Below are 9,110 nucleotides of genomic sequence, written 5' to 3' on the forward strand. Positions count from 1 at the left end.
TCTCACCACCCAGAGATAACTGCTGTTGACATTTTGGTATATCCTTCTACCTATTTATAGATACCCACAAAAGTGGAATAGCAGTCTAATTTCCAATTTAATTTAACTTTGTAGTATATCAATATTGTGCACCTACAGCAGTATTTTTCGTGGTTGCATAAATCTCTTTCAGTTGATGGATTAGTTATCTATCTAACAAATATTCAGTTCTTAGAGTTAAGCACTATTTCTGGCAGATTACCATGCCTGAATGAACAAAACAGATTATGTCCCTGATCTGATGGAATTCACGTTTCTGTTCTGGCTTAGTTCTCATAGACCTGATGATTTCTGGGTCCTAGCATACTGTGTTCATCTTTTCCTGGATTGCTCACCCTGTCCAGACTCATACCTTATTTTTTCTGTCTATGTGTATGGTGGCTTGGATGAACCTAGCAGGACTTCTAAGATCTTTCTATCCATTGCTCTCTTTTTGGCTTGATGTAGAACTGGATAATTACCTTTGTTAACTACTTCAGTTGTTAGTGTTAACATTTATTAGTAGACTAAGGAGACTAGAACACCCTTATGTACCTTAGGTAGAGTCTAAATGATGAGGTAAAAGACTTTATTTTCTAACTCCAAAAGACCAGCTTCTCTTAGGACTCTGAGATGTTTTACATAAATTCATTCAATAAATATTTACTGAACACTTCCTAGGTGCCAGACCCTTTCTAAGTGCTGCAGGCATGGCAATGAATGAGAGACAAAACTCTCTGTCCTCATGGAGTTTACTTTGTAGAGGAGGGAGCCAAATAGTCGATCAATAAAATAAAACAAGTGGTAATAACCATGATGGAGAAAAAGAAAGCTGGAAAGGGAGATCTGAAGTGCAAGAGTGAAGAGCTGTTTTATAGTGTCAAACAAGGTGTTCTAGAAAAACATTTTCTCTGAAATTTCCCAAAATAAGTTTGATCATGATAAAAGGCATTCTCTGTGTAGTAAGCAGAGCAACTCTAAGACAAAAGGAACAGACACAACAAAAGTAATGAGCAATGTAAGGAACAAAAGAGCTGATCACAGTTCTCAGTTAAAATGAAAAAAAGGGCAGGTATGGTGGCTCATGCCTGTAATCCCAGCAGTTTGGGAGGCTGAGGTAGGAGTATTGCTTGAGTGTAGGAGTTCAAGATCAGCCTGGGCAACATAGTGTGGCCTAATTTCTACACAAAACGAAACAAAACAAAAAAACAAAATCAGCTAGGCATTGCAGCATGTACTTGTAGTCTCAGCTACTTGGGAGGCTGAGGTGGGAGGATTGCTTGAGGCCCTGGAGGTAGAGACTGCAGTGAGCCATGATTGTGCCATTGTGCTCCAGCCTGGGTAACAGTGAGACCCTGTCTCTAAAAAACAAGTAAAATAAAAGGATACAAAAGAAAAATTTTTTTAAAGGAAAAAAAAAATCAAGTGACTTGATTGACAATTGGGTACACATTTTTGTAAACAGCCTGTAACAATTTTCCAACATTATCTTTGCAGCATCTTATCTAGTTATGATATTGATGGGAACTCTGTTAAAAATAATTGTACCTGACCGGGCGCGGTGGCTCAAGCCTGTAATCCCAGCACTTTGGGAGGCCGAGGCGGGTGGATCACGAGGTCGAGAGATCGAGACCATCCTGGTCAACATGGTGAAACCCCGTCTCTACTAAAAATACAAAAAATTAGCTGGGCATGGTGGCGCGTGCCTGTAATCCCAGCTACTCAGGAGGCTGAGGCAGGAGAATTGCCTGAACCCAGGAGGCGGAGGTTGCGGTGAGCCGAGATCGCGCCATTGCACTCCAGCCTGGGTAACAAGAGCGAAACTCCGTCTCAAAAAAAAAAAAAAAAAAAAAATTGTACCTGACCATCATACATGGAAAAGAAAATACCTAGGTATAGAAGCAAACTTTTTTTTTTGACATTTCATAGTGGTGTGGCAGGTGTTATGTTTCAGGAGCAGGCTGTTTAACAAGTCAAATGCATATCATTCCCTCTTAAGCATTAACTCTTTCAAAGCAATGGAATTATATTTTTTTGTCTTGAAATGGTGGTTTCTTCTATATATGATTTCTCGGTTTTCTTAGTAGATATTACTGTCTCCTGTAATATTTCTTCAAAACTTTCCCCTATCTGGGAGGTCTTCTTAGAGGCTACCTTCGATGCCTCCTCCTCCTCCTCCTCTTTCTTAAGTGATAGCCCAGTGGATGAGATTTTGAAGGCTGTTAGAACTGAGGATTCTAGATGGGAGCAGACAACTTGGTCTTGAACTCCTGACCTCAGGTGATCCACCCACCTTGGCCTCCCAAAGTGTTAGGATTACAGGCGTGAGCCACCACGCCAGGCTGGAGCAGATAACTTGGATTGGGAAGTGGATTTAGCCCCGAAATGCTTAACTCACTGGTGCTAAAACGTGTCTCTTCACCTCCCAGCAGTTTCCTGTAAGTTGCTATCTCAATGTCGAGCCATTTTGACCTTGAGCAAGTCCTAGTATTCCCAAAGACGGCGTGCCATCTCACTCTTGGTGTTCCTCAGATCATTCTCTAGCTGTCCAATGCTATCCTGGTAGCCAGCCACCTCGGCATTGTGCTGCTCCTCCAGCTCCAGGATGTGCCTCTCCAAGGACTCGTTGGCCCCGCGCAGGCCCTCGATCTCGATGGTGCACGCCTGCAGCTGGCGCTGGTACTCGTGGAACTCCTCGCGGCTGGCTTCGATGGCCTCCGTGCTGCGTGCCGCCTGCTCGTTCAGGTTGGCGAACTTGGACTTGTACTATTCCTCTGCGGACTGCAGGTTCTTAGCAGCCAGGGACTCATACTGGGTGTAGATCTCCCTCAGCGCCGAGCTCAGGTCTGGTTTAGCCACAGCCACGTCCGCCTCGGCCGCGGCCTGTGCTGATGTCTGCAGCGTGGCCAGCAGCTCGGCTACCTCCTGGTCGTGCACCTGGCGTACGAAGGCCAGCTCGTCCAGCAGCGACTCCACCTTCTTCTCCAGGTCCAGGAGGGCCAGCGTGACGCCGTCCATGTTGCGATGCTGCGCCTTCAGGGCGCGCTGTGCACTTTCGCGTTCCCGGCTCTCCTCCTCACAGCGCGCCCGCAGCCGCTGCACCTCCTAGGCCAGCCAGTCGCACTCCAGCAGGGACTGCGCGCGCGCCGAGCCCGCCTCCTCCAGCTGCGCGCGCAGGTCGCACAGGTCGCGACGGCTCGACGTGGCGCTGCCTCCAGCGCGCGGTTCTGCGTCTCCAGCTGCTGCACCTTCTCGATGAAGACCACGAATTGGTCATTGAGTCCCTGCAGCTGCTCCTTCTCGTTGGTGCGCGCCGCTGCCTGGCTCAGGTCGAGCCCGACAGACGCCGGCGGCCGGCGATAGGCCAGGCTGAGGCCGAGTGACGAGGCCTAGGAGCAGGTGGGAGCCGTCCCCGAACACCTTGCGGTAGGAGAAGGAGGAGGAGGAGGAGGAGGAGGAGGAGCACAGGTAGTGCTCCAAGCCAGGCATGCAGCTTTGCCTGGATATATAGAAGAAAGGAGAGGTGCGGCAGGCAGGGCCAGAAGCAAACTTTTAAACTGGCTGAGCCCTTGAAAGATGACAGAGGCAGATGTCCTAGTTCTCCTCCGGGGATAACTGACGTGGGGATATTAATGCCCTTTTGTGTCAACTAAACACATCTATGTTCACAGTAGCATGCATTAGCTGAGGAGCAGGCATCTTCCAGGCACCAGCGCCAGCTAAGAACCAGCTTGCTTTGTAGAGTTAGCTCTGGCTGGCAAGTGGTGTATCCATAGATGAACCATAAAGCACTTTGGTCAGTTTTCTATTAGTGGACCTTTCTGTTCATTGTAAACTTTTGTTATAAAAATGCTGTGTACTTAGCCTAATCATTTTCTCAGGATAAATACCTAAAACAAGAATTGCTTAGTGAAAGCGTTTTCCCATTTTTAGGTTTACAGAGCTCTTCAGACTTTAATGTGCATATGAAACACTTGGAGATGTTGTTAAAATGCTAAAATGCAGGTGGGATTTAATGGCTATAAGGTGGGCCTGAAATTGTTTCTCGCAAGCTTCCAGGTGATGCCAGCTGTACCCTTAGACCATATTTTGAGTTGCAAGTTTCTAGTATGCTGTGTCAAGTTGCCTTCTATGAAGTAGATAGGTTTTAATAGTATCTTACGCTTAGAAAGTGTTTTCAGTTGTAAAAATACGTACACATATGTTAATTCATTTACCAGTTCAGGACCATAGGTCTTACCACCCATTCATCTTTTATGCATGTGGAAATAAGCTTGGCTTACCTACCAGAGAATTTAAGAATAATCAAGATGTCAATGAACTTCTTAAAGCCATGTCACATAAAGGGCCACTGAAGAAACTTCTGATGTTTAGCCTAGAAGATATATGGAAAACCCCATGATAATTGCCTTCAAGAAGGTTGCTATATGGAAAAGGTCATACAAGCCTATTTTGGGTAGAAACGAAAGTCCCTCTAGGACTACATATGTCAACGGTACAGAAAAACTGAGTTTGTCTCAATGTGAGGAGGAACTTTCTAGCCAACCAAGCTGTACAAATATAGAGTGAGGTGTTTTGTAAGGTATGAACTCCTTATCACTGTAAATATTCAAACAGGTTAGATGACCACTTGTTAGTGGATAGAGAGGAATTCAGGCAGCACTAGAAAGTGGAGTAATGTCATTAGCTGCAAGAGTCTAGGGTCTGAGATCTAAAATTTTACTATCAGTTAAAGTTTTAAGATAAACACAAAAATGCTGAGAAGAATTAAATGCTGTTGGTATTTTGTGCATAATTAATTTTTATGTGCATGCTTGTGCCTTTTAATTTTTTAATCAAAAATGAAGTCATCTACCTACTACTTGTAACCAGCTTGTTTCATAACATGTTATTTTCCTGTGTCATTAAGTAATTACCTCAAAAAGATGCTGAGAAGACTGGATTTGAAAGTACTCAGGTTACTGTAGGGGAATGACAGGATGTTGGCCCCCTTCACTTCCCTACATGGTTAGGGGTCCCATAGTCACCCCGTTGACCTATTACTGGGCAAGTCCAAGCTCTCTTATTGTGTATACTATCATGAGAACAATATACGTATTAGCCCTGGTATCTCTTCATTTTTAACTTTCTGCTACATATTTCAACAGAAAATGCCTTTTTTTTTTTTTTTTGGTATGAACTCATCTGTATTTCCTGTGTGATGTATATAGTTCCATCACTTCTATGTGTCCTCTGTATTTCTGGGGGCAGTTCTTTTTAGAAATAATCCCTACAAAGCTTCTGAATCAAGAGTGAACTGAGCAGGCACATTTGCTACCCCTTTCAAAAATCTCATTAAAGTGGTAACAAAGTTATACGAAAGGACTAAATCCATGAGAGCCTTGAGAGAGGAAAGTGTTCTGTGCACCAGATTTTTAAAAAACAGTTTTATTGTGATATAATTCATATACTGTAAACTACATCAATTTGAAATGTAAAATTCAGTGGTTTGGAGTTGTACAAAGATTCACAGAGTTGTACAATCACCACAATCAACATTAGAACATTTTCATCACCGCCCCCCGCACCCCCAAAGAAAAACTCCTGTATCTGTCAGCAGTCTCTCTCCATTTTGCTTCACTACCCCACTCCCAGCCCTTGGAAACCACTAACTTACTTTCCATCTCTATAGATTTGCCTATTCTGAAATTGTATATAAATGAAATTATACAATATTTTTAAACTGGATTCTCCCAGTTAATGTTTCCAAGATTCACACATAGTGCAGCATGTATTAGTGCTTCATTCCTTTTTTATTGTTCAATAGTATTTTATTGTATGAATACCATATTTTATTTATCCAGTCATCGGTTGATAGACATTTGAATTGTTTCTACTTTTTGGCTATCAAGAAGAATAATGCTTCTGTCTAAATTCATATGCAAGTTTTTGTGTGGACATATGTTTTCGTTTATCTTGGGTATATACTTAGGAGTGGGATTCCTGGGTCATATGGTAATTCTATCTTTGGCATTTTGATTAACTGCCAAACTGTTTATAAAGCACATTTAACGTGTTTTATTCTCACCGGCGATGTAGGAGAGATCCAATTTCTTTACATTCTTTCTAACTCTTTCTGGTTATACCCCTTCTAGTGGATTTGAAGTGGTGTCTCATTGTGGTTTTGTTTACATTTTTCCTATTGACCATCTGGCTAATGATACTGACCATCTTTTAACATACCTGTTGGCCATTTGTATATCTTCTTTGGGGAAATGTCTGTTTAGATCCTTTGCCCACTTTGTCTTTCTGCTGAGCTGTGAGAATTCTTTAAATATTCTAGATACAATTCTCTTATCAGAGAAATGATTTGCAAATATTTTCTGTCTTTCTAAGCATTGTCTTTTAACTGTCTTGATGGTGTCCTCTGAAGTACAAAAGTTTTAATTTTGATAAAGTACATTTTATTGTTTTTATTTTGTTTGTGCTTTTGGAAGCATATCTAAGAAGTCTTCACTTACTTGTGGGCTAGATTTCAATGAAATTTCTGAAACATGGAATTTGCCTGGGAGCATCTTGACAAACCAGAGTAGAAACCATGCCCCAGAACAGATGAGAAGCCTGGAGCAGAGATGGGAGGTATTCTTTTTTTTTTTTGAGACGGAGTTTCGCTCCTGTTACCCAGGCTGGAGTGCAATGGCGCAATCTCGGCTCACCGCAACCTCCACCTCCTGGGTTCGGGCAATTCTCCTGCCTCAGCCTCCTGAGTAGCTGGGATTACAGGCACGTGCCACCATGCCCACCTAATGTTTTATATTTTTAGTAGAGACGGGGTTTCACCATGTTGACCAGGATGGTCTCGATCTCTTGACCTTGTGATCCACCCGCCTCGACCTCCCAAAGTGCTGGGATTACAGGCTTGAGCCACCGCGCCCGGCCTTCATGGGAGGTATTCTTACCAGTAGAAGCTGTGAGAGTCTCCATAATCCCTACCATTTATGTAGTACTTATTATTTACCAGGCACTAAGTTTTACCTGGATTAAGTTACTTGTTTCCACAATCTTATGAAAAGTAAATCCTGTTAGCTGCATTTTTTGAGTGAGAAAGTTGATACCCAGAAGAATTAAGTAAAATGCTGAAAATCAACCCAAGAAGGAGGGTTTTAAATCTAGGTCATCTATGTATGACATGCTGTTAATCACTGCATAAAACAAACTCAGAGGGAGTATGCAGGAAGAGGAGTAGGTTGTGGGATGTTAATCCCAGTAATTAATTAAATAGGAGCTTATGTAACAGCTGGGATGATTTTTCTTCCTTCTTCTACCCATCACCTCCCAGTGTGGGGATTGGGAGCAGGAGTATTTGCCTCCAGAATTAGTTCCAATTAATAGGAAAATTCAAGGTGGTATGTGTGAATCAAGACATTATATTATTACAAAAATTTATTGAAGCATATGCATTCTTGTTCAGCTTGCTTTTTTGCTCATTGTTTTGGTGAGATCTATTTTCTAATTTAAGCAACTTTATTTTTTTCTTATGTGAAAAACTCCTTTGCATAAATATAATTTACTTAGCTCTTTCTCATTGATGTTTATATTTCCATTTTTTTCTAATACAATAGTGCCAAAAACATTCTTGTACTTGTTTACTTGGGCACCCATTCAAGAGTTTCTCCAGAGTACATGCCCAGCTGTGGAATAGCTAGGTTGTAGAATATGCATATTTTCAACATTGCTAGACGGTGATACATGGTTTTATAACATGTTAGTACCAATTTATGCTCCCTGCAACAGCGAAGGATTCTTTCTGCTTCTCATTCTATCTGATACATGATATTGTCAGGATTTTATAATTTATTTGCTGATTAAGATGTGAAAATATGTTTTATTATGGATTTAAATTGCATTTCCTTGATTACTAGTCAATGTTATGAATTAAGAAAAACTTGGAAATAGTAATACAATATAGAGAATAACTTACACTTGATACAAGAATTGGTAGAATTGGCTTCTCTCTCTCTCTCTCTCTCTCTCTCTCTCTGTTTTTTGGAGACAAGACTCACTCTGTTGCCTCAGGTGGAGTGCAGTGGCGTGATCACAGCTTATTGCAGCCTTGACCTCCCAGGCTCAAGTGATCCTCTGTCTTCAACTTTCTGAGTAGCTAGGACCATAGGCACATGCACATGCCTGGCTATTTTAAAAAAATTATTTATAGATACAGGTTCTGCCCATGTTGCCCAGGCTGGTCTTGAACTCCTGGTCTCAAGCGACCCTCCTGCCTTAGATTCCCAGTGTTGAGATTACAGGCATGAGCCACTGTGCCTGGCCAGAATTGGCTTCTCTTATAGGCCATACACTTAAATTAGACCTTAGAGTCTCTCACTAGGTCAACTTTTTGCTTAGCTTCTAGGAGTCACTAACCTTGAAGTGAAGGCCAAATTGACTGCAAAATCCAGAGACCAAGTTCACCAATGTCCACTTCATGTGCAGCCTAAGGATTATCCCATTCTCCATTCAGCTGATGATGGCAATTTAATATTCTTCAGGGAAAATCCATGCTCATAAAAAAGAATGTCTTTAGTCTTTACAGTCAGGACAGAACATAAAAATAGGTAATAGGATGTGAATATAATAGAATACAGTACACAAGGTGCAGTGGCTCATTCCTGTAATTCTAGCACTTTGGGAGGCTCAAGCAGGAGGATTGCTTGAGTTCAGGAATTTGAGACCACCCTGAGCAACATAGGGAGATCCCCATCTCTACAAAACAGATGAAGTGAAGCAAAACCAAAAAACAAAAAACAGAAATGGTAGATTGTTAGAATGACAGTAGAGATATCCCAAAGTTGGAGTTAGAAAGCCTCAACACCATGTAGGTGACTCCAATAGCTGGGGTATATTGTGCTGCCAAGGTCAGTATCATTCTACTCCATTCTTTTCTCTGAGAAGGACTTTCTTCATATTCCTTTAACTGTGTTTTCTTTTCTACTTTAGTATCCCGGAAGTTAAATTATAAGTAAACACAAACTCACAGAAGTTACTCAGAAACTGGTTTTAAGCATACATTGGTTTAGCTCCAGATTTACAAAAAATCAAAACCAGACAGAAAATCA

General features: G+C 41.8%; 1 pseudogene; it reads right to left on the reverse strand.

Moving 5' to 3' along the window:
- Positions 1-1,987: 1,987 nt before the first annotated feature.
- Positions 1,988-6,981, reverse strand: LOC104650972 (alpha-internexin pseudogene; annotated as a pseudogene).
- Between the last annotated feature and the right edge of the window lie 2,129 nt (positions 6,982-9,110).

This window comes from Saimiri boliviensis, chromosome 19 (assembly GCF_048565385.1).
Source record: "Saimiri boliviensis isolate mSaiBol1 chromosome 19, mSaiBol1.pri, whole genome shotgun sequence".
NCBI classification, from domain to species: Eukaryota; Metazoa; Chordata; class Mammalia; order Primates; family Cebidae; genus Saimiri; species Saimiri boliviensis.